Below are 25,486 nucleotides of genomic sequence, written 5' to 3'. Positions count from 1 at the left end.
CAACATTGGTTCGGGAGTGAGAAAAACGGGTGCCGGAGGGTGAAAATGGAATATAACTGGTTGTTAAGATAATTGCTGGCCACCCACCCTCCAGTGACCTTCCTGGTGATAAAACAGAGGTACCTGCCAAAAATGAACGAAAACCGATGCAAAACGAATGCTCGGGGGCCAAAACACGCAGTTCGGGGTCCCAAAAACTGCCTGTTAAGCACCGAAAATGGCATTCGACCCTGAAGTGGGTCTCTCAGACCTCAGTGTCCCTCAAAAGGGAGAAAATAAGATGTATGCCAAAAATCAGAGCGAATGGAGATGGTTGAGCGGTCCCGAACCGAGGCACACGGCCTGACGGCTCCGAAAATTGGGAACCGGGCTCCGAAATGGGCAAAATGGCCTACAGCCAGAAAATGTAGCCCACAGCCACCGAGTGATGGTCTACAGGACCTCTCCCTCCCCTCAGGAAAAGAAACAGAGAAAACTGAGTCTGGTTCGCAAACCGAGGCAAGGCACAGAAGAGGGTTCAGAAATCCGGAGACAGGGCTCACGGCCAAGACTCTGAAGCTTCTGAACGAGCACATTATGCAATATCACCAAGCGCTCAACTGGTGACACCTGAGTCTTAAGGTCGGTCAAAAATGGGGTGTCTACAGGTCAGCCCGCGCGTCTCACGCACGAGACTCGCCTTCGCCATTTTTGTCGTTCTATCTTATTTTGTCATATTGGTGAAGACCTTGTATCTATTGCACCTAGTTTTGATGGGTTGACTTAGACTATTATGATCCTGTATGTATAGAACCTTGTGTGGTACATATTTTGTTGTGAGTTATTAATGTGCATATGTATGGTTGTTGCGATGTGCCATGTAAGCATAGCTCTATGGACAAAGTTTTAAATTGCTTCTGTTTGGCCCCCATTAACTCTGCTAAAATATGTTAGGTTTGGTTTGAGGCCGTAGGTAATCTCATGATTACTGGCCGGTTATGTCCTTAACCCACAGGGCGGGGTTCGGGTCATGACACGATGCATGCAAGAGAAGTGGATGCAAACATAGAATATGCTAAATGAAACATGATGTTCCATTTTATCCATCATAAGCGGATAAATAAAAGGGAGAAAGACGTGGGGTTGGAAGACATACACAAATATTATATGTTTGCCCTTGCACAAGAGGGTCCGAATGAATGCCCTAGCTAATTACTACGAATTAACTAACTATTACAAACCAAATGAAATAAATTAACTATACTAGCTACTTATTATAATGCCATAAATTAACTAACTATTTTAGCTAATTAATTAAGTACAACACAAAACTAACTAGTTATTCTAACTAATTTAACTAATTAGTTACAAGTCTGCTACTTTAAGTTCAACATACTATCACTACAACATTATTTTAACGGATCCCGAGAATGGATGGACGATTCATGCATGGATATGGATTTCCTCCTGAAAATGCTTTCGTTTTGCTACCGGAATGCCTCTGTTTGTCGTCCAAAAACTTGCACTATTTTGCTTCGGCCTCTGCTCTATGCTGCTGAAAAAGGGACACTGCCTGGTTGGAAAAAGTGGCCGGCAAGCCAGAAGCGGTGGCCAGCCGCCCACTAATGGTGGCCGGCCGCCCAGTAAAAGTTGCCTGTAGGCCACTAATATTGGGTTTCTCCTACTATAACAAAGCACAAACAGAGCATCCTCAAGGGATGTTTGTCCACCCTACCCCTCATTATCATCAAACAGCTCAAAAGAGTGGTTGGCTCAATTCGCAAGCCATCAATTGGCGCAAATTCATTACGTGATGACTTATGAACCAAGGGATACACTTTCAATAAAAGACTCTAAAAGACTCCTCCTTATCACAGATTGGTCAAGGGAAAGAGTTGACATTGATTCTTGAACCGTTTTCATCACTAACAAGTATGAAACGACTCAAGACTCAATGAGTTCAATTAATGTCCGATTGAACCCAAACCTTATTAATATCTTGCTTCATTTTAACCCCAATTTTATTGCCTCTTTTAATTACCTTCCATTCCTTAGTCAATTAAGTCCAATAATGAGGTTTAAGTTCACTATTAGAGAGAAGTTTCAAACCAAATGTTGTTTTAGGCATGAAAAGGAGATCATGTCATTGGTAATGAACCCCCCAAAGGGATTAAATCATTAAGCACAATATCACCCTTCAAGCTTAAACAACACTCCTTTTTGAAGCAACTCTCAAAACAAAGAGAAAAGGCCAAGAAAGGAGGGAGGTTACAGACATGCTTAGAGGTGAACACAAGTATGGAAAGAAATAAACAAATGCTATTAACTCAAATAGGTTGGTGGCTAAGGCCTAAACCACCAAGCCTACGAGGACCATTGCACTACAAGCATACTATACAAAGCATGAATGATACTAACACAGAAAAATAGTCCTAAAACAATTCAAAAAGTGCTAGAATGATGACAAAAACAACTATAAAAACAAGCAAAAATATTGAGGGGTTAAAGCTAACACACAAGCACAAGGAGGGGAGGCCAACCCTTTCACTTTTGGGACTTCAAAACATGATTTTAGCCTCTGAAAAACCTCAGAAAATCAGTGGTAAAAGGCTCAAAGAAAGTTGATGAGAAGATGGGAAACACAAGGGTAATGGCCTAAGAAGCAAGGTTCAAAGAAGGGTTGTCAACCCCCTACCTTTAATGGCCTTAAATCACAAGTTTTAGCCCAAAAATACAGGTTATAAACAACTCAAAAACAGTAAGAAAAGAGAGAAAACAAGTAGTGTAGAGATGGTACAAAAGCACTAGAATGTATACCTCTTCAAGATGAATGATCCCTTGAGTTACAAACCACTAATTTCACACCCTCAAGAGCTAAAATGCAAGCTCAAATCACCTCAGCAAAAAACTCTCAAGCTTTGGTTTAGAGTGTCTAGGCAAAGGTTATGTAAGTTGTAAGAGAGAGAGAGAGAGAGAGAGAGAGAGAATTGTAGAGAGAGAGGAATTTTACCAAACTTTTGCTCTTCAAAAATATTTTCTTACTCCAAAATTTTTCCAACCTCCAAAACATGAGAGAGGGTCATCTATATATTGAAATATATGAGAGACCCTTGAAAATATCCTTGTAAACATAGCTAGAATGATGCATGTATTTGTGAGGAAAGCTGGCAGAAAATATCTGGTTTTTACACTAGTGGGTGGCTGGCCACAAATAGTGGGCTGCAGGCCACCAAAAGTGGGCGGCAGGCCACACAAGTGGGTTTGCAGGCATAAGTGGCCAGCATGACACTAAAAGGGGGTGGCTGGCCACTAATAGTGGGTGGCTGGAGTCACAAGTGGGTCAGTAAGCACCTAGATAGTTAGGCTTAAAAAATTGTTGTTTTTGTCCAAAAACAAGGCGCAAAGGTTGTAGGATCAACACTGAGGTTTCCTGTTGAGGGAATCAAGCATTTGACAAGCGTACACATTCATCATCGGGTGATCCATCAATGGAATAAACCTTAAATAGCTAAACAGGGGTCCAAGTGTAATAGAAATAATGGGTCAAATAGTAATAAGGAGAGACCTGAGGTTTGAGACTATAATAAACCAAGAGCAATATCAGACTCAAGTATGATCCAAGCAAAACCACAGTGAGAGAGAGACAACTAGAGTCGAAGTCGACAATGGGCTCGAGTAGCTAACACAGAGCAAAAGTCGAAGTCAAAGCTGATTGAGAAGAACAAGGGCAGACACCTCTTCGATCTCGTGAACCAGAGGGAGAGATAGAGAGATCACACTTGCGAGTCTGAGAGAGGGAGGTCAGGACCAAGTCAATCCAGAAAGTAAGAGAAAACTAGGTTGCAATTTTGGTGAGAACAGAGGCTGATCATGGCGTTAACAAAGGCTGATCATAATGTCGGTACGCTTATGACTTCGGAGAACAGAGATGTCAAACGGAGGAGATGGGTTATTCGAGTCACAAATCGGGCTTAGGCTTTGAACTGAGAGACGACAACCAACAAGGCTAGGGTTTCACACTTGGCTCTGATACCTTGTAAGTTTCTGAAGAATTTCTGTAGTTTCAATTGTCTATCAAATATGAGAATACATTGGTTTATATATCACTCTAACCCTAGAACTAAAAAAGGAAACAAAAGCCCTAATATATACAGAATATATAAACTACCATATATACATGAAACGTAATATAATCACACTCGTCATAAAAAAATGGCTCTTTTTGGCTCAACTATGCTTACCAATGTAAGACTCTCTCTCTCTCTCTCTATATATATATATATATATCAGTCATTCATTTTTTGAATTAGGGTTTTAGTTTCTCTTCAATGTTTTGTGTTGTAATCAGTATGTAGAAAAGTAGAAAATTTTCAATTATAGCTTGAATTTGTTGGGAAATCAGATTGTGATGAACTAAGCTGTTGACTTATAATGAATTTCTATTGCATTGTTTGGCCGTCTGTGTTTTTCTCAGGAATGATTTCAATGATTTGAATATTTGGAGTTACACACATGGTTGGGCTAAATCATACGATTGGTAGATTGGAGCTTATTCTAAAACATTTGCTTCATTGGAAAGTGTTTCTATTAAGCATTTATCTCCAATTTTAGGCATTGTGAAGTTTCATGCTATGTTGGATTTTTGGAGTTCAGTCTATGTGTTATGAATGCTAGAGACCCATAATTTAGATCCCAAATTCACTTACAATGATGAGGCAAAGTAGTTGGGTCATGCATGGTTGAGTGTCTAACAAATCAAGAGCTGATGCCTATCATGTCATATCATTGTGGGTAGGGGTCTTAAAAATTTTCCTATATATATGTGCTTTCAAGTAAAATTGATTCTGAAAAGTCATACAAGAGGATGTCGGGCTACACCCGCTACACAGAAAAGGAAAATCGATCACAAAAATGTACCTATACAGCACCTCATGTATCCAAAAGCTTTATAGAATCCAAATTTTTTTTAACAACCCCTGATCCCAACTATGAAAACACTCGAAAAATATGCCCTCCAATTTAGATAAATAATCCACCTCCCCATTTTTTGAATGAGATAAAAAGAGTCTGTTATTATTTGGTATCATTGAAAAGTCTTGAAGCATCAAAGCATCAGATTTGTGTGTCCCCTATATCTACTTAGGTGGCATACCAATGTTTTCGTAGTTAGACTGAAACTTGGACTATTGGGAGTATCAGCTTGCTTGCTTTTATGATTCAATCTTATAAAATAATTTTTTGAAAGCTTTTATTATGACTAATGCATTATCTAAAGCTTGTTAGCAACTTACCATGAGAATTTCATCAAACTATATAGGGAGCGTTTTAGTTTTGATTTGTAGACTGTAGTATTTGTAATTTATGCATTTTCATTTTTAGGAAGATAATTTGGTTCAGTAGAACTGCCAAATTGCTTTACCTACAAACTGATCTCTTTATAATTAGACTAACCATTCCATTTGGTTAAGGAAACATTTTATTCTTCTTTATTTTTATTTGTGAGTTTACTTACATATTTTTTTTTTGGAGATTTAGCCATAGGATTCGATGCATCAAAATATAGGAACTCATGCATTTCAAGTGATGTTGCTGTTGTGATGGTGGATATGAAACACTGGTGCACCAAAATGTCTGCCATGGCGGTCTAAGATGTTTTAGACATAAATATGACACTGTTGGATGCATTTAGACACATCATGTAGTGCATACAAAATATTTCATAGTTTTTTTTTGGCCTAAACACGTTTGTGACACAATTGGAACATGTGTCTCTTAAGTCGGCAAGACTACACGGTGCATGTTAATTTGAGTCCTTTGTGTTTTTGTTTGTTGGTAACTGAACTTGCCTTCATGTTTCTTTTCTTCTAACTATATACCTAGAAGAAACATTAGACCATTGATTCGGACTTCCAATGGATGCAGGTTAGATTGTAGTTGCTTCTTTGTCATCGTGATTCCAACATGGTAATCAGAACAACATGGTAAGCTTTGAATTGAGGCTTAACTTTTCTTTTCAAATTTTATAAAGGGTGTTTTGCAAACTTGCAAACTTGCAATTGACTTTTATTTGTTGCATGATTCTTGGAGAATAAGTTGGCTGAGTTGGGAGCATGAAATCAAATAAAAAAAAATGCCTTTCACTAAACATTGTTAGGTCCCTTGTCTTGCCAATTCCGCGAACAAACTTTATTTATCGAGTTATAAGTGTTCCTGGAATTTTGTCTTGCTTGCTTGAGCCAAGCGACAGTCTCTTGGCTCGAGCGAAGAAGTCTTGGTCTCAGTAGTTTGCTCTGCCTGCAAAAATACTAGGAACGGATTTTGTGAGCTCGAGCGAACCTTTTGGTGGCTCGAGCGAAGGCACTTATGGGTTTCACGCGTGTCTGTCTCATCCCTCATGTGAGAGATCCTTCGCTCTAGTGACCATCGCGGTCCTATTTTCTATAAATGTGTAGTTCTATCAGAATTTAGGGTTACGACTTCTAGATCTTCTTTGAGGGTTCTGGGGTTTTCTTCTAGAGCTATTTTGTGAGTTTTCTTGATGTTTGCTTGAGTATTAAACTCATGGTTTGACAAGTATACATCAAAGAGTTGTTTGATTGTTCAATTATAAAGAGTGTTCTTCTTCAGTGGAATCAAGAGATTCAAGCATGGAGTATTCGAAGGAGTTCGAAGCTGTGCATGGTCATTGATTCGACATGGATGTTGTGGATTTAACATCAAGCTGATCAATTTCGAGACGAAGGTGGTGGTGAAAGAGATAGAGATTGTTGAAAACAAATTGATTGCGTTTGGGTAATTTGTTTTGGTAAATTTGTATTCTTTCTTTATTTCATAGTAGATTGATTAGTGGCGTTTCTCCCGTGGTTTTTTAATCACAATTGGAGGTGCTGCAATTGTGGTTTTTCCACGTAAAATCGGTTGTGTCAATTTATTGATTTCTGAAGCAACAATCTAAATCACTTTCATACATGCTAGACAATTTAGATTGTTAGTTTTAATTATTTGGGTATTGTTGCAATTAATCTTGATTCGAATCACGAATCTCTTACATTTTTCAATTGGTATTAGAGTAGGTCACTCTTCATTTTTATCAAAACTATAGGAGTGTGATTTTGTGTGATTTGTGATATGGATTCAATTTGTGAAGGTAATTGCACCCATAGACTTCCGTTACTCGATGGTACAAACTATTCTTATTGGAAAGCTCGTATGAGGACGTGTTTAAAATCGATTGATGAGAAAGTTCGGCACTGTGTGATCTATGGGTGGAGTGAACTTGTTGTCACCATTGATGGTATGGATATACCGAAACCACTTGATAAATGGGACACATTCGATTATTAAAACTCGAGTTGGAATAGTAAGGCTCCCAATTCCCTCTTTTGCTCTATCACACCAGAAGAGTTTCGTTGTATTTGCATGAGTGAGGTAGCAAAAGAGGCTTGGGACATTCTTGAAACTATTCATGAGGGTACTATTGATGTTAAAAGATCAAAACTTCAACATCTCACCTCCTCTTTTGAAACTCTTTTTATGGATGATGATGAGACGTTTGATGACTTTTATACTAAACTTGGTGACATCGTGAATTCCTATTTCACACTCGATGAAAAAATCCCTGAAGTTAAGGTGGTTGAAAAAATTTTGAGGACTTTAACTGAGAGGTTCCAAACAAAAGTGATAGCTATTGAGGAGGCTCGGGATGTTGATAACCTCAAACTCGATCAATTGGTTGGAAACTTGCAGACTTATGAAGCCCATCAGATTTTTTTGAAAAAAATAAATAAAAAGATAGTGTGGCTTTTACCAGTGCTCATGAGGCTGTTAAGACCCCTGAGATTGAATTTGATCTAGAGTCTGAAATGAAGACTATGTTTACCAAACAGTTCAAAAAAAATTTAAAGAAAAAGAAGTCTAATTTCAAGGACCCTAGTTTAAGAGATAAGAGTAATGAAAAATCCAAAACTTTTCCACCAAAACTTGCTCCAAAAACTGAAAAGAAGATTGTGAAGGGGCAAGGTGTCAAGAATTACAAATGTTAAGGGTTTAGTCATATTGCTCTTGAATGTCCATCGAAAAAAAAAAAAAACCGAATGAAAATCTATACAATGATTTGGGATGATGAAAGCAGGTTAGAGCAAGAAATTAAATCCAGTGAAGATGGAGATAGTACTTACATGGCATTCCGGTCTACCGTCACTCAACCACCTGCAAAGATAGTACTTACATGTCCGAGGTAACACCCTCGAAATCACCCGACTCTAACAAAACAGGATTGACTCGATACAACAAGACAGACTCGACTGACTCAGTACAAAAAGACTGACTCAATACAACACAGCAAGACTGACTCTACACCCAAGTCAGAAAATTAAGATAATCAGCATTTGCACAATGCTCAAAACAATGCATGTCATCCACTACATCTGGAGTAAACTGAGCAACATCCGCAGGTGGTTCATCCCCCGATCATATCACATTATTCCCTAAGTTCACTGATCCAGTGCCGATAGACTTTGCAAGACCTGGCGTGACAATGACCTTGTTATCAATCAGATCTTGTATTTCGTGGTGAAGACGAAAACAAATGTTAGTGTCATGGCCGGCTTGTTGATGGAAGGCACAGTACTTGGCCAGATCATGGGAGAGAGGAAGTTTATTCAGTAATGGCCGCGGCTCCAAGGGCTCCAAATGGCCTTGTCCTATAAGGGTTTGGAAAGCTTTGGACAAAGTCATGTTGAGGGGATTGAAGACCCTCTGGCCTCGGGGTGGGTACTTTGAGGTTTACGGAGTTTTGCTAGATGCACCAGCAAAGGGATTGGTAGGCACTGACTAGGTTTGCTGATCTCTTCCGAGTATAAGATTAGAGCTGAAAGAAACGTTTCTGGTATGACGGCCCTTCTCCTGGCTTGCCCCTTGATTCAAAATGCTCTCATTCTGAGTGGCAAAAGTGCCATCCACAGTCTTTGCATCAACTGCCAACACTTGCAGTTTGTTCAGCCCTTCGGCTTTCAAAGCCTCAACAACCCACAATAGATGTTCATGGGGACCAATGCCCGCCCCTACCTTGCTCTTACCACTTGCCTCCACCTTGTCAAAGGATCGGGTCGCCATATCAGAGCGGAGCCCAGTTGTTGTCGACATGTCACCACCCAGATCTAAGATGGCTTTAGGTTGGCCCTTTTCAATTGCCGCTTGCCCTAAGATCAAGGAGCCTTTTGGGCTGAAACTTCTGGCCTGTGATGTCGTCAATGATGGAGCCAATATTCCGAAGGCCAGATCTGCCACAGTTCTCTGAAGATCTTCAATCATTCTCATTAGCTCAGAATTAGTGGGTTCATGGGTTTGGGATGATTGGGGTTCAGGTGCATTCATCATGCATAAGTCCATGCTGTCTGGAATAAACACCTCAGACTTAGGTGAATGGGCTGGGGTGATGTATATACTGGGGTCATAGGTGGACGGCAGTATATGTATTAGATTGAGATGGAAAGGTGATGGGTCAGTACTAGCCCGAGGTCCTTTTGTGGAGTTATGGTCTCTTCGTCAAAAAGATCCTGAATCTTATGACGGAGGCAGATGCAATGGTTCGTATCATGACTGTGTTGTTGATGATAGGCATAGTATTTAGCTGGGTCATATATTGGTGGAAGAGGATTTGAAAGGGGTTGAGGTTCTAGGAGCTCTAGGTACCCTTCCTCTCGCAGCATTTTCAAAGCTCGAGAGAGACTCATGTAAAGAGGGTGAAAATTTCGGGCTTGGGACCGATTTGAAGTGGTTGGGTTTTGGCCATTGAGGGAAGTGGTGATAGTGTCTACTTCTGAGCATTTCGCAGCTGTGCTACCTTCAGTAGTAGCATTGGAACTGCGAACAACATTCTTTTTCAAAGGCTCATTATCTTCCGCAAAGATCCCTTGTCTGATGGCATCCTCGATTTGAACCCCCATTTCATGAAGGGCTGGAAAGGTAAACAGAGGTAGAACGACCATCTTTTGTAACAACTTGCCATGCAGATTCCGAACAATCATCCTGATCTGATCTTTGTCGAAAGGCCTTATAGTCATCATTGAGGCCTTTGCTCTCCATCTCATCACGAACTTTGAGAAACCCTCCTTTGGCTCTTGGCAGGTGACATCGAGATCACGAGTTGTGACCTCAATCTGTGTGTTGTAGGAGCATTGAGCAATGAAGGCCTCAGCCAACTCTTCCCAGTTCTGTTTCACAGAGTCCTTCAATTCGCATACCAGATTGCGGCTATCCTAGACATGGCTCGGCCGAAGAGAGACAACTTCTGGGCTGTGGTCAAACCCATTGGCCTCAAGATATCAGAAAACAGGTGGAGGTGCACCATTGGGTTGCCAGAGCCATCGAAGCAGTCGATATGCGGCATTTTAAACCGCTCCGGTAAGGTAACTGCAGATTCAGTATACCCGTCCTCTAAATCTAGGATGGAGTTCACTCCTTGTGCCCGCTTGAATAACTTCTCCAGTTTATTAACCTTAAGTGTAGTTGAGTCAACCTTAAATTCAAATGGAGCTTCGCTTTGATGGACAGGAGCTTTAGAGGCCTGTATTGGGATTGGCTCCGCCGGATTGCCCTGAGTCTCTTGGATATTAGCCGTATGGGTAGTGGCTTCAGGTGTCGGGTTAACTGTGGGAGGTTGTAGACACCCCATTTTTGACCGTCCTCAAGACTTGGACGTCACCATTGGAACACTTGGTGATTACCCTTGTTTGTGTTTGTCTTAAGTTCCCGGAGGTCTCGGTTGCGCGCCTTGCCTCAGGATCTCTCGACTCGACCGTGTTGTGTCTGGTTTTGCACCAAACACTTGTGTTTTGCCTTGGAGGGGCAGGGAATGCCTTGTGAGGCATCCCCACACATCACCGGCCATGGCTTCAGGCCACCGGCCAGTGATTTTATGCCATCGGCAATGTATATTGCCGGTCGGCACTCTTTATTGCCGATCGGCCATTTATTTTTCCAAAATGGCAATTTTGAATGGCCGATCACTGTTCATCTACTTTTAGTAGATATTTTGTGCCAGCAGTGATAGCTGGCACCCACTCTGCTCCCCTCCATACACGTTTATGGAGGGATTTCCCTCTTGGATGGCTTGTTTTGAAAGCCTTACAAGAGGGAGTTGCCTATAAGAAGAGGCTTCCTCTCTTGGCATTAGGGTTACAAAAAATTCCAGAGGGAGCTTTGGATTAGGGTTAGGGTTGATACATATTTCCTATCTCTATATCTCTCTCTTGTGTGTGTCTAGTGTCTGTTTGCCCATACTATTGCACACAAACACATAGTGTTACACCTTCTCTTGGTTGTTGAGGGACCAGAGGGTTGTTCTTGGTGTTCTTGACTGGATTTGAGCTCAAGGAGACAACAAGATTATCATTTGTGAAGGAGGACTTCAAGGGTAAGAAACTAGCCCCTTTTTACTCCATTTTTGCACACTACTTTTACCTATCTTGCAACTATTTTTTGGCTTTTCATATAATACATAAAAGTTCTGTTTTTAAGGCCTCTAAATAGTTTGTCAAGAGTGTTTTAAGCTTTGGGGTTGTTTGACCCCTCTTAAGCCTTGTTTGGCCCTTGTTTTGTGATATTTTGTGTGAGCTCTGGGACTTTGGTATTTGGGCCTCCTCACCACTGAAATCTTGAGGGATTTCAGTGGTAAGGATGGTGCCTTGAGGTCCCAAGAAGGAGAGGGCCACCCCCTCTCCTTGTTGTCCTTGAAAAGGACCATTTTTGCCTCTTGAGGGAGCACCTAGCTTAGGCTCTTGTTGACCATGCCTTAGCTGTTATTTATGCTTATTTTTCCATGAAATAGAATTGTTTTAAGTTGGTTTTGGTACACCATGCTTGCTTAGCATACATGCCTTGTAATGCCATTTTGTTGCCTTAACATGCCTTAGGTTGTAAACCATTGTTCTAGCATGTTTTAGGCCTGGCTTTGTGAAGCTTTCATGTTTATTTTGCCATGATTAAGGTCTGTCCTTAGTTGTTTGGGTCGACTTTGGCATGCATTGTATAGCCCCTTTGCATTTTGGCTTGTTGGCCTTAAGGGTGTGAGTGTATAACATGCATTACTTGCTTTGATTTAGTGGGTTGGGACCATTTTCCATGTCATTTCAGTCCACTTAGTATGCTTGTATGCTTGCATTTCATGGTCCCTTTGATGTGTCAAAGGCTTGTGTTGCATGCTCCATGTTTTGGTCATTGTGCATGCTTTTGAATTCAAGTTATTTAGATGCCATTTAAGTAATCTTTTGGGCTTTGTTTTATGTGCTAAAACTTTATTTTGGGTCATTGAATTCATGCCATGTTTGGTCTTGTTAAGTGTGGTTCAATACCCCTTTAGCTTGCTTTGAATCTTGGACTTTGCTTGCATACCTTGATTGCATTGTTTGGGTTGGTTTGGCACCATGTTCTTGCATGATTTTCAAAGCTTAATTTACATGCTAATTGTCCATGTTATGCCTCTTTCAAGTGTGCTTGAGAGTTGCCCTTTTGTACTTAAGTATTAGCCCTTTAACATGTGCATGTGTGTTCGTGTGTTGGCCTCCATGTTTGGGCATTTTGGCCACTGATTTAGGCTTGTTTGAGAATTGTCTAATCATGTTTAAGTCCATCTCTTTGCTTGTTTGCATGCTCACCTCGCATGTTTGCTTGCATACTTGCATGTACACATTGCATTGCCATGTTGCATCCTTAGCTTGCATGCCTAGGTTGCATTGCATTGTGCATGCATTACCTCACCTCTTGAAGTGAGTCATGATAGAGGTAGAAGCCCCCTAGTTTGACTATGTGCATTGCATTACATTTGAAATGAAAAATGCACAACTTGGTCTCTTGGGCTATCACGCATTGAAATGCGCGCTTGATGGTCTGAGAACCAAGGACCATGTCCCTTTGAGTCATAAACATGATAAGGGATATGGTCGGTGCATACATTGCTTGAAATGCATTGCCATGCTGTGCCTTGCCCTCTGCTGCTGTCAATTGCAGGTTCTGCAGACATTCTTGGCCGACCGGCAGTGTTCAGTGCCGACCGACCATAAATCTGTGGCCGATAGCTTCATCAACAGCCGATGATCACATCTTACTGCCGGTGGCCATTCTCCTCAGCCGGTGATGTCTCCCAATGTCAAGGGAAGCAATTCTGAGACTTTGGCAGTTTTTAGAGGGGCAGAGCAGGGAAAACAGAGGCAGCCTACGCATGGCAGTGGACTTTCGAGCAAGACCCGAGCATGCATGCATTGAGCCCTCTTCCTGAGGCCCTTTTACTTGCTTTCTTAAATTAATTAATTTGTTTAATTAATTTAGTTGGTCTGTAATAATTAATTAGCTAGGATAGTTAATTCATTATTCGAATTGTATTATTCTTTTGGTCCCTCCGAGCGAGGGCGAATTTGTAATAAGTGTGGGTGAGTGTGTGCATGTCTTCCAACCCCTACTTCTTTCTCCCTTTTACTTACCTGCTTTGATGGTTAGTAATAGGTCATGTTTAATTTAGCATACCTTATGCTATGCATGCACGCATCATTCATCAGTATTGCATGCACCGGGCTCGGTGCATCATGCTAACTGCATTAGTATTTCAAATCTAACTTGAATACATGCTACTTGTGCACTTTCACATGTCATTCATAGACTAGCCGAGCCTACTCTAGTGACATTCCGTATGCGTTGCATTAGACATTTAAACATGGACTTGGATCATGCATTGATTGCTAACAAGTTCTTTGTTTTGGCACGGAGTACGATGTAAGTATTTATGCTTTAGCATCCTTGCATGCGTGTGAGTGTTGTCATGATAGCATGATTACCATGAGGCTAGCTGCTTATGTGATATAACTGCTTGAATGCCTGTGGGTGAAGGTTGGATTGTCTGAGTTGGAATAGACTTGCGAGTAGCAAATTCCAAAACATTTTTCCAAAATAAACGAATATGCAATGCTTATTCCCAAATTAGGTAATCTAGTCTATACTTTTGTGCTGTGCGCATAACATAGTAATTCTAGGCTAATAATCAGGATAAGAACACATAACGTTTTCAAAATTGGATATCATGGTTAGTAGAGGCCGATCTTCGGATCGGGCGAGAGGGGGTGCTCATAGCTGACCTTCCCCAATCGTACCCAAGTTCCCGAGCCGAGGTAACTTTGGTGATGACGGACACGTGGCCTTTGGCACCAAGTCAAGGTTTCCTAAATTCTCCCAAAATAAAATATTTAGGTGGCGACTCTGTATCTGGCAAAGCAGTCCATGTTTGGCACTTCTTTTCTAAAAATCTATTTTCTCAAAACAATTTGCCGGATTTGGACTCTTTAGTTCAGATTAAGAATCGTGACAAAAAATTGAGTCTGAACTGTAGCACGAGGGCCCCACGCAGGCGCGTCTACAGAGGTGCATTAGATGTAGAAGCCGTAGCCTGTTGTGGCTGTTGTTGTTGTAGCTAGGTTATCACTTCGGCTTGATGAGCCGTGACTTCAGCCTGATGGACTGCGTCCTGTTGCAGTGCCTCGATTGTTTGTTACAGGTACCGCATCTGTTCTTCCACACTGGCTGGGGGATACTGAGCCACGGGAATGGGTGATTGATCTCGTGCTGAGCTGAATGCTGACAACTGTTCCCAAACCAGACTAGACCTGAGTGAACTGAGGCGTAACTGCTGTAGAAACTGTACTGGTGAATTTTGCCTGATCCTCCTTCGTCTTGTAACCGATGGGGGTGAGGGAAACACAAGTTGCTTCTGAACCAATTCCGACTTGACAAAGTCTATTGATACAACTTTGGTGTACTCGGGGGACATTGGAGCCTTCTGAAGTTATAGTTGCAAGACTACCTTGCAAAAGAAGAAAACAGACAGCATCTCAGCTTGATTTTACCAGAACAAATATGAGCGTAGCTGAATGACTACACTCTTTATTGAATTCTACACAAAATTCTGCCTGTAAACTGATACCCTCAGGCCGATACTCAAACTTGCAAACTAATACATTCATTCTTGTAGAGGCACACTCTAAAAGCACATAGCAATCAAGTGAGAACCAAAACACCCCTATGGAGGGGTAGGGTTTCCCTGTCCTATCTTGTCAGGAGCTAGGGTTTCACTACACACACAGCGGTTCAAACAACCTACAATTGGGTAAGCAACTGTCCTAGTTTGGAATAGTCACTATGGATTCTGATATGCACTAGGTCGAATGGTTAAAAAGGGTGCTCCAGTAAAAACTGAGGTTTGTGTTATCATCGTGGCAGAGCCCGCAACCGGTCAGCCTTATGGCACGCTTCTCAAAGCAAGCCTCTGGCAAACTGTTTAGGAATAGCGTACGGCAAACACGGTGTCCTAGGTGCACCAATGCAGATGCAATGCAAAGAAACACATAAGTGTAGTCAAAACAACATATCATGAGTTCGAGTCAAGTTCTCTAAATCCCCAGCGGAGTTGCCAAAAACTGTAGACCGCCCGGAACTCAGCTCCACGCGTGAGGGCGCGAATCGTTGTTCTTAGCTACTACAGTTCAGACTCATGTCACGATTCTGAATCTAATCTCACAAAGTTCAATGTAAGACTGATAAATCACCAAAGAGTCCAAATCCGGCAAATCGTTTTGGAAAATTGATTTTGATTTAAAAACGCTAAACATGGACTGCTTTACCAGATTTCAAAGTCGCCACCTAAATATTTTATTTTAGAAAATTTAGGAAACCCTGACTTGTGCCTAAGACCACGTGTCCGTCATCACCAAAGTTGCCTCGGCTCGGGAACTTGGGTACGAGAAGGGAAGGTCTTGAAATGAGCACCCTCGCTCGCCTGATCAAAGATCGGCCTCTACTTACATGATATGTTGTTTTTGAAAACACGTGCGTTCTTATTCCGGTTATTAATCTAGAATTATTATGTGATGCGCACAGCATACAAATATATACTAAGTCTCTCAAATTGGAACAAAACATCTCATGTTTGTTTGGTTTTCGAAAAGTGGTTTGAAGTTGCTACCCTCAAGTAGGCTAAGATGCGGATTTGCCACCCTCAAGTGAGCTTAGAAAAAAACATGATTTTGCCACTCTCAAGTGGGCTTAAAACTCACATTTCGATGAATTGTTCCAATTCAAGCAATGAAGCCTTCATCCACAGGCATCCATCCAGTTATATCATTTAAGCAAATAGCCTCATGGCAAACATGCTATCATGGCAACACTCACACTCATACAAGGATGCTAAAGCATAAAACTCATAGTGTACTCTGAGCTTAAAAAGAAGCTAGTTAGTAATCAATGCATGATCCTAGCTATGTTAACAATGCCTAATGCAACACATGCAAAATGCAGCTAAAATAGGCTCGGCTGGCTAAGATGGCATATGAATGCAACAATTTGATACATGTATTCAAATAGGTATTGAAATACAATGCAGTTTTAATAATACGCCAAGCCCGGTGCATGCAATACAAATGAATGATGCAAACATGCAAGCATAAGTATGCTAATTGAAACAAGCCTTAAAACTAACCATCGAAAGCGGTTAAATAAAAGGGAGAAAGAAATGGTGGTTGGAAGACATGCATCACACACACGCACGCTTATTACAACATTTGTGCCCTCTCGGTGGAGGGTTCGAATGAATAAGCTAAGCTAAGCTAATTAACTAATCTAATTAAACTAATTAGACTAATTATTATAAAACGAAATTAATTAACTATTCCTAGTTAACTAATTATTACAAAATGAACCAATTAATTAAACGCATTAACTAATTAATTACAACACTTTCACAAATAAAATAACAGTTTATTCTAAGTTAACAAAATCACTGAAATGGCCTCGTAACGAGGGATGCATGCATGCTCAGTCAGCTTCGCTTGGAAACACACTACCGTGCCTCATGATGCCTCTGTTTGCACTCTTTTGTATTTCTGAAAATTGTGCCAATTTCCAAGATGCTTCTGATCCACCCTAGGAACATGCTGAGGGGTGGTCGGCCAAGAGGAATGGCCATCGGCCGAAGTTAATGGTCATCGACCACTTTTGATAGTCAATCAGCAGCCTTTGATGGCCGGTCGGCCACTGGTTCCTGCAATCTCTCCTTTTTGCTGCAACAGAGCACTAACAGAGGCATGGCAGTGTATTTGCAAGAAAATGTGTGTGCAACCACACTCCTTATCATGTCGCATGCTGAAAGAAGTGTAGTGCTTGGCTCTAGAGCCATCAATCACGCATCTCAATGCATGATGGCCAAAGAGGCCGAGTTGCACAAATCAATGTCAATGAATGCACGCAAATAACACATAAGACTCGAGAGGCCTCCACCCTATCATGCATAATCAAGGGGGATAGCGACCAAGAAATGTGACACGTTTCATCACTTCAGGTATGAAACGTCTCATATTTCTTGTGTTTGGATTAACGTTTGATCCAAACACATGCAATGCAACTCAAACATGTTATCTTGGCATGTTTTACTTGGTTCAATTTTGTTTACTCATTTTAACTTACCAATTAATCCTTTAATTGATTTGTCCAAATGTAATTGTCCTCTAATGGGAAAGATGCTCTAAACCACAAGTACCTTAAGCGTGAAAGAAGCCTCATGCTTTTGGTTAGTAGAAGCCCTTAAGAGAGGACTAAAACCAATAGGCATGAGAGCCTCAATTTCATGCTTAAGCCAACAAAGGGGCTCAAGACCTCTTTCAAAACAAATGATGGAGCAAACAATGGAGTGCAATGGCACATATTTCAGCACTGAAATGTCATGCAAAAGACACTAAATCATGCAAGACATGTTAAAGGCCAAAGGCATTGAAACTAGTGAAGTGTATTACACTAGAAGCATGCATTATCAAGCTCAAACAACAAAACCAGTCATGGACAGACCTAAAACATGCCAAAATAGAGGCTAAAATGTGCTGAAATGGCAGCCTAGAAAGCAAGAAGAACATGCTCATTTGGTAGCTCACAAACAAGGCATAACGGCACAACTCTTAAACACAGTTAAAGAGTGATAAACATGAGAGTATGACAAAGATATAAGCTCTGAAATTCAATGCCAAATGATGCCAAGGAATGCAAACATCACAAGTATAGCATGGTATGGGCCTCAAAACCCAAGACTAGTTATGGCAGTTGTTCTAAAACATGCTCGAAATAAGCTAAGAATGGCTAGATTTAGAGGCCAAAACAATAGCACATGTTAGGCAATTTAGCACAATTGCACTACAAGTACATGAAGCATGCAAGAGGTGGCCAAACTAGTCAAAATCAGAGTTACGACATGCCAAAAAAACACCAAAAATGGGCTGAGACTAAGTCAACACATGCTAGAATAACAAGCTAACTCATTAGGCATGCAAGGCTAACAAAGAGAATTTACACTACAAGTGCATGAAGCATGCAACCAATGATCAAACAAGACAAAAACAGAGTTATGGAAGGTCTAAGAAGTCACAAAAATGAGCCTAAACAAAGCCATAAAGAAGTAAAAACACATGCTTATTTGGTTGGCCATCAACACTAGCAAGCAAGACAAGAGGAGAGGGAACCACCCTCTCCTTTTTGAGGCCTCAAAATAGGGTTTTTACTACTGAAAATTCTCTGGATTTCAGTGGTTAAAAGGGCACGAAAAGTTATTTTGAAAGGCCTTGGAAGATGGCCCAAAAACCATAGAAGCCAAGGAGCAAAAAGGAGAGACAACCCCCTGGCCAAACAAGGCTCAAACTACCATTTTGAGGACTGAAAAATAGAGTTTTTTCAGTTCAAAAACACCCAAAAACAGCCCCAAAGTAGTTGAAGAAGATGGCAAAACAAGCTATGCAAAACAAGTTTAAAGGGGAGAGTTTGTAACTCTTGAAGCCAAGCACCAAAACAGGCAAGAATCTGAGCTCAAATCACCTTTTGGAGCTCAAACAAAGTCCCAAGTGAGCTTCAAGAAACCTCCTCCCAAAGATAGGCAACTTTGATCAAGGATGCATAGGCAAACTAGGCATGTTTCTCTACTTCTATGCACAAGAGGGCAAGAGAGAGAGCAAACTACAGAGTGAGGCAGAGATTTAGCTCTGAAAATTGTAGAGAGAGAGAGAGATTTTAGTGTGAGAAGCTCTCAAACTTGCCAAAATGTTCTAAGTTAGGAGATATGTGAGATATAGCTTCATATATAGCAAAAAAAGAGCATTTGGTCGAAAATATCTGAGTTAGGACAGCTGGCACAAGCTGGAAATAGCTGGAGGAGAAATATCTTCAAAAAAAAATGAATTTGAGTCACTCTTGGCCGATTGGCCATCTTTTGTGTCGTCCTGCTACTTGTGATGGCCGATCTGCTACTTTTTTTGGCCGATCGGCCACAAAAGTCTACTTTTCAGGCCCAACTTCAAAAGCGCATAACTCCTTCATCTGGACTCCTTTGTAGGTCATTCTTGTGTCCAAATTGAAGCCCTGAAAGTAAGATTTCCAATGGTGGAAGCTTTGCATCAAAATTACAACTTTGAAAAAGTTATGCCTTTTTTGGTGAAGCCGCTTAGTTTCGATCCAACCGGATTGATGCCCTACTTCAACGAACCATATCTCCCCCATCCGGACTTGCCTTTAGGAGATTCTTGAGTGTAAAATGAAGCCCCAAAAGTCTTATTTCCAATGGTGGTGGCCTCATAGCTTAAATCCAAGTATATAAAATGATAAGCCCGATTTAGCGAGGACTGCTCGTCTCTCTCTTAACGATTCATACCCAACTTCTTCCTCAACAAGGTTTCTTCTCTCCTTTCCTCTTTTCTTTAACTCCAAACCCCTAAACAAGGTGTTTTGAAAGATTTTTCAAAGATTTCATCTCTTTTTCATTCATTTCCACTTTGTCCTTGCTCGGTTTGCCGAAAAGCGCAACATTTAACAACATGCGAGCGTCGGAACATCGTAGGAACTTTATTTCAAAAATATTTTGAAAGAGAGGGTTTTAAGGTCTAAAAACCATTCAAAATAGTTTTGGTTCAAAAATGGGGTGTGAGGTTTGGATTCGACTCTCCTCCTGCTGAAGAAATCGAGCCTTTACACTGCATAGACTGCATCACTAAGTAAGCAATCAGTAGTGCCCAAGTCTTAAGGGTGGTCAAAAATGGGGTGTCTACAAATACCAGTTCTCTTTTGACCACTGAGGTTGAGTACATTATTGCAGGGAGTTGCTGTGCACAAATGTTGTGGACGAAGCAAATGCTTCATGATTATGGTATAAACCAGGACACTCTCACCCTTTTCTGTGATAATACAAGTGCCCTCAACATTTGTAAAATTCCAGTTCAACACTCTCGCACCAAACACATTGACATTTGTCATCATTTTATTCGAGAGTTAGTTGAAGAGCTCCTTGTAGTTCTTGAACATGTACCTACTGAGCATCAAAAAGCTGATAGTTTTACAAAACCCCTTGATCTTCTTTGGTTTGAGTTTCTTAGAATGACCTTAGGTGTTGTTCTCATTAACTAGGGTGTGACTTGTTACTTGAGTGGGTGAGAGTGATTGGCTTTCTATGCTCTTGGATGCTATAATCTCATTGTCATTGATTCTTGTCATCCTTGCTTTTAAGACTTATATGAACACCTCCCATGCTGCTTGCGAGATTTAATTCTTCTTTGTCCATAGCTCATTCTGAATGCTCATGCTCTGTCACGTCCCAAAATTTGGACAATTAAATATTAAATTAGGACTAAACCTCAAGCAATATTCCATTATCCAAATCCTAGGGGTGAAATAAAATCTAAATGTTCTTGTCTCCATAAGGTTTAAGTAAATTTCGATGCTAAAAAAATAAAAATACAAGAGATATAAAAAAAAAATTAACAAATGCCAACAAAACTATCCATCATAAATTCATAACTATCAAATACCTTCAATATTAAAGTAGCAACAACTAGTCAAAACAATCTTAAATAATGTAAAGTTGAAAAATAACCCATAATGCCAAATTATCAAAATACTAAGGTCATAAAAATAATAAATACATAAACTAATATCAACCCTAATCTCAAGAAAACAAAAGAAGTCCAAGAGACATGTCCTACAATAGTAGTTATTTCTCATCACCTCCGTAGTCTCAACTAATCCTGCAAAGGAAGCTCGGTAGCGTGCTTAGGCTGGAGTACTTCTGGAATGGGTGACCCACTGAGAAGAACAAAACCGTGTGGGCGTGGCCCAAAGCGAACAATATCGATGACGTGTGAAGGGTTAGGACGTTACATGCTTATTGACTTTATGATCTCATTCTGTACACATTCTTGAGATAAACTGTTGCAGGGGTTTCCGCACAAGTGATCAAAGTTCTCTATGGACCTCTAATAGTGTCTCTAATACATTTTTAGAGGAATTGACTCACACTAGCATGTCATGGGTGATGTTGAGTCTCTTAACCATCTTCCATCAATTTTCACTTTCACGGTTCCTCCCTCAGTTCTTTGAAGTCCGGGCATTAGGAAAAGGCTACCTCTGAGGCACCAACTAGGCCATCCTTCTTGTTTCTATGCTTCTCTGGTTTGGTCTCCATACTCTTGACTGTGAAAGCCACCAGTGAATGCCCACAAGAAAGAAAAGTCAAAAATAAAAAAAAAATTAAAAAATGGACTCATTGATTGAGGAGGGAGCCTCCGCTTTTACTCAACAAATACCCCTTGATTTCTAGTGGTTTGACTTTTCTCAGTGATGTTTTATTTACTCTTTCCGGAGGTCCAACTAGTCACTACCAGGATTAACTCTAGCTTTGTGGCCTCTCAAGGATTACACACATACACTTTCTTTATATGAGCTCTCATGTTTGTCTCTGTGTTGTGCATTCATCTGTTGCTTATGATTATTGATCTTTGTTGGCCTATTCTGCTCATGATACTGTGTTTTGTATCATCCAAAATGCAAGGTTACGGGATTCATGGTATGTGGATTATCTCATCTTAGTGTCACAGTTTGTTATTATACTAATTCCCTCTGGTTGTAGGCCCCCTTGCAAGTATGAGTGTTTTTAATCTACTCACAAGGTGTTTTTCAAAGTGTTTTGGTTTTTCACCTTTGCTTGAGCGAGAGAGTTTGTGCTCGAGCGCACTTTTCCTCAACCAGTACTTTTGCAAGTGGCATAAGATTCTGAGAGCGCATGTGTAGACACCCCATTTTTTACCGTTCTTAAGACTTGGACGTCACCGTTTGAACACTAGGTGATCAACCATGTTCGTGTTCGTCTTGAGTTCTCAAAGGTTTCGGTCATGCGCCTTGCCTCAAGACCTCTCGACTTGTTTGTTTTGTTCATGGTTGTACACCAAACACTTGTGTTTTTGCTTCTGAGGGCAGGGAATGGCTTGTTGGCCATCCCCACACCTCATTGGCCTTGACTTGAGGCCACCGGCTCGATTTTCTTGCTACCAGCCAAATATTTTGGTCGGTCGGCAATGTTTTTGGTCGGCCAGCCATTTTTGTTGGTCAATCGGCCATATTTTCCAGCTGACCCCTTTCTATCTGCTTTTGGCAGATATTTGGCATCCACTTCCCCCCTCCATATATGTGTATGGAGCTATTTGCCTCTTGTTTAGCTTCTTTTGGAAGCTTGAGGATTTGAACCTCTATAAAGAAGGAGCCCCTCCTCCCTCCTCTAGGTTCAGAGAATTAGGGTTAGGGAGTTCATATCTATCTATCTCTATAATTCCTTCTCTTGGCCTTTGTGTGTGTGTTTTGTGCCCTAAAGTGACTTTTGTTCACATTATTGCACACAAACACCTAGTGTTACACCATCCTTGGTTGCTGAGGCTCTAAGGAGTTGTTGTTAGGGTTCTCGGGTTGGTTTTGATCCAAGGAAGGTGCTGGAGTGGTGTTCTTGAAGAGGTTCTTCAAGGGTGAGAAACTATCCTTTTTATTCCCCATTTTTGCACAAGCTTTTAACCTATGTTACATATTGTTTTAATCTTCAACTATAACTGATAAAAGTTTTGATTTTGTGTGCTTTAGAACTTTGTTTAAGGTCACTTTGAGGTTTGGGGTTGTTTCCCCCCTCCAAGGCCTTGTTAGGCCTTGTTTTAGGCCATCCATTTTGGCCATTGTTTTGGTCTTTGCATGACCTCTCTACCACTGAAATCCAGAGGATTCTTAGTGGTGGAGAGGTGGTTTTGAGGTCCCAAATAGGAGAGGGTTATCCCTTCTCCATGTTGTCTTTGATGCTTGCATAAATGGCTTGTGTTGTAGCATGTTTGCCTAGCTTGTTTTAGCTCCATTTCAGTATATATTAGGCTTTGTTTTGCCGTGATATAACACTATTTTAAGTTGGTTTAGACATGCCATGTATGCTCCATACACTTGTCTTGTAATCCCATGTTTTGGCCTTAAACATGCATCATGTTGTAACATGTGTTTTTAGCATGATTTTGGCTTGGCTTCGAGGAGTTTTTATCCACATTTTGGTATGCTTAAGGTCTGATTTTGGTTGTTTGAGTCATCCATGACTTGCTTTGTGTAGCTACCATGCAATCTAACTTGAAGGCTTTGAATTTTGAACCCCCTAGCATGCATTACTTGGCTTATTTCAGTGATTTGGAGTCGCTTACCATGTCATTTCAGTCCATATGGCATGCTTGTTTACTTACATTTGATGCTCCTTTAATGCTTTAAAGAGTTGTTGTTTTATGCTCCATGTTTGGACCATTGTGTATGCCATCATGTGTAGGCCATTTAGATGCCATCTAAGTGGGTTTTTGGTCTTGATTAGACCTGCCTTGGGACTGTTTTAGGTCCCCATGGCCCTTTGGGGTTTGCTTCATATAGTCTTGGTTCGAGTCCCGTGGCTAGTTTCCAAATTTTGGGCTTGGTTGCATGCTTTGCTTGATTTGTTTAGTTGGTTTGGCACCATTTCTAATATGATTTCAGAGCTTACAATGTATGCCATTTGTCCATGTTCATCCTCTTTTAAGTGTTCTTAAAAGTCCCCTTTTATGCTTAAAGTGATGGGCCATTAGCATGCATGTTTGTATGTGGTTTTGTCCCTTATCCCTTAGCATTTTGGCCAATGTTTTGGACCTATTAGAGAGCTGTCCTTCTTGGTGTAAGTCCATCCTTTGCATGTTGTTGCATGCTGGCCTTGTATGCTGTTGCATACTTTGCTCATTGCATGTCGTTGCATGCTTAAGTTGCATTTTGCATCCTTGCAAGCTTACATCTTGTCATGTATTTGATATGTTGATTACATGCTTGCATGTTTGCATGCTTGTTCACATGCTTGAGTTGTTTGCATACTTGTTTGCATGCTTAGGTTGCATAGCATTGTGTGTGCATTGCCTTGCCTCTTGATCACACATGATAGAGGTTAAGGTCCCTTGTGTGTTTTGTGCGTTTCATTTGATATTGAATTGCACGCTTGACTTTTTTGGGCCATCATGCACTGAAATGCGTGATTGATGGCCTGAGGGTCGAGAACCATGCTCCTCTAAGTCTCAAACATACTGAGGAGGGTGGTAGTGCATAAATTGCTTTGAAAATGCATCGCCATGTTCTGTCTATCCTCTGTTGCAGCAAACCAGTGTTCTGCAGGAGGAAATGGCCGGTCGACAACTTTCAGTGCCGGCCGACTACCAAAATAGTGCCGGTGATCCCATTTTTGGTCGATGACCATAACTCCATGGCCGGTGTTGTTTTCTCTTGGTCGGTGGCATCCCACTGTGCTTAAGGAGTGATTCTGAAGCTTCCTTGGGACTTGTGAAGTTTTCAGAAGTACAAATTAGTGTAAACAGAGGCAGCATGAGCATGGCGACGGATTTCCGAGGGAAGCCGAGCACTCACGCATTTGTTCCTCTTCCCGAGGCTGCTTTACTGCTTTCTTAGCTTAATTAATCTGTTTAATTAGTTAAGCGTTGTGTAATATTTAGTTAGCTTGTTAGTTAATTAATTTGTATTAATCATTCGGTCCCTTCCTCGAGAGGGCGCAATTGTGTAATAAGCGTGCGTGTGTGTGATGCATGTCTTCCAACCTCTAATTCTTTCTCCCTTTTACTTAACCGCTTACAATGGTTAGTTCTAGGGCATGTTTCAATTAGCATCCTTATGCTTGCATGTTTGCATCATTCATCTGTTTTGCATGCACCGGGTTCGGCGCATCATGCTAACTGCATTATATTTCGATTCCAACTTGAATACGTGTATCGAGTTGCCGCATTTCACATGCCATTCTTAGAATAGCCGAGCCTATTTTAGTTGCATTTTGCATGTGTTGCATTAGCCATTGCTAACATGAACTAGGATCATGCATTGATTACTAACTAGTTTCCTGTTTTGGCTTGGAGTACTAGGTAAGCGTTTATGCTTTAGCATCTTGCATGTATGTGAGTGTTAATACGATAGCATGCTTACCATGAGACTATTTACTTATGTGATATAACTGCCTGAATACCTGTGGGTGAAGGTTGGGTTGCTTGAATTGGAATAATTCATTGAAATCCATGTTTTAGCCTACTTGCGAGTAGCAAACTTCAAACCATTTCCAAACAAACGGATATGTGAT

At 40.9% G+C, this 25,486-nt stretch overlaps 1 pseudogene; it reads left to right on the top strand.

Annotated features, from left to right (window-relative positions):
* Positions 1-7,398: 7,398 nt before the first annotated feature.
* Positions 7,399-25,486, top strand: part of LOC145807241 (protein DETOXIFICATION 33-like) — an 83,520-nt pseudogene continuing 65,432 nt past the window's right edge.

Source organism: Camellia sinensis, chromosome 14 (assembly GCF_055761805.1).
Source record: "Camellia sinensis isolate YWXY chromosome 14, ASM5576180v1, whole genome shotgun sequence".
Lineage (NCBI taxonomy): Eukaryota > Viridiplantae > Streptophyta > Magnoliopsida > Ericales > Theaceae > Camellia > Camellia sinensis.
This window is presented reverse-complemented; position numbering and strand designations above follow the sequence as displayed.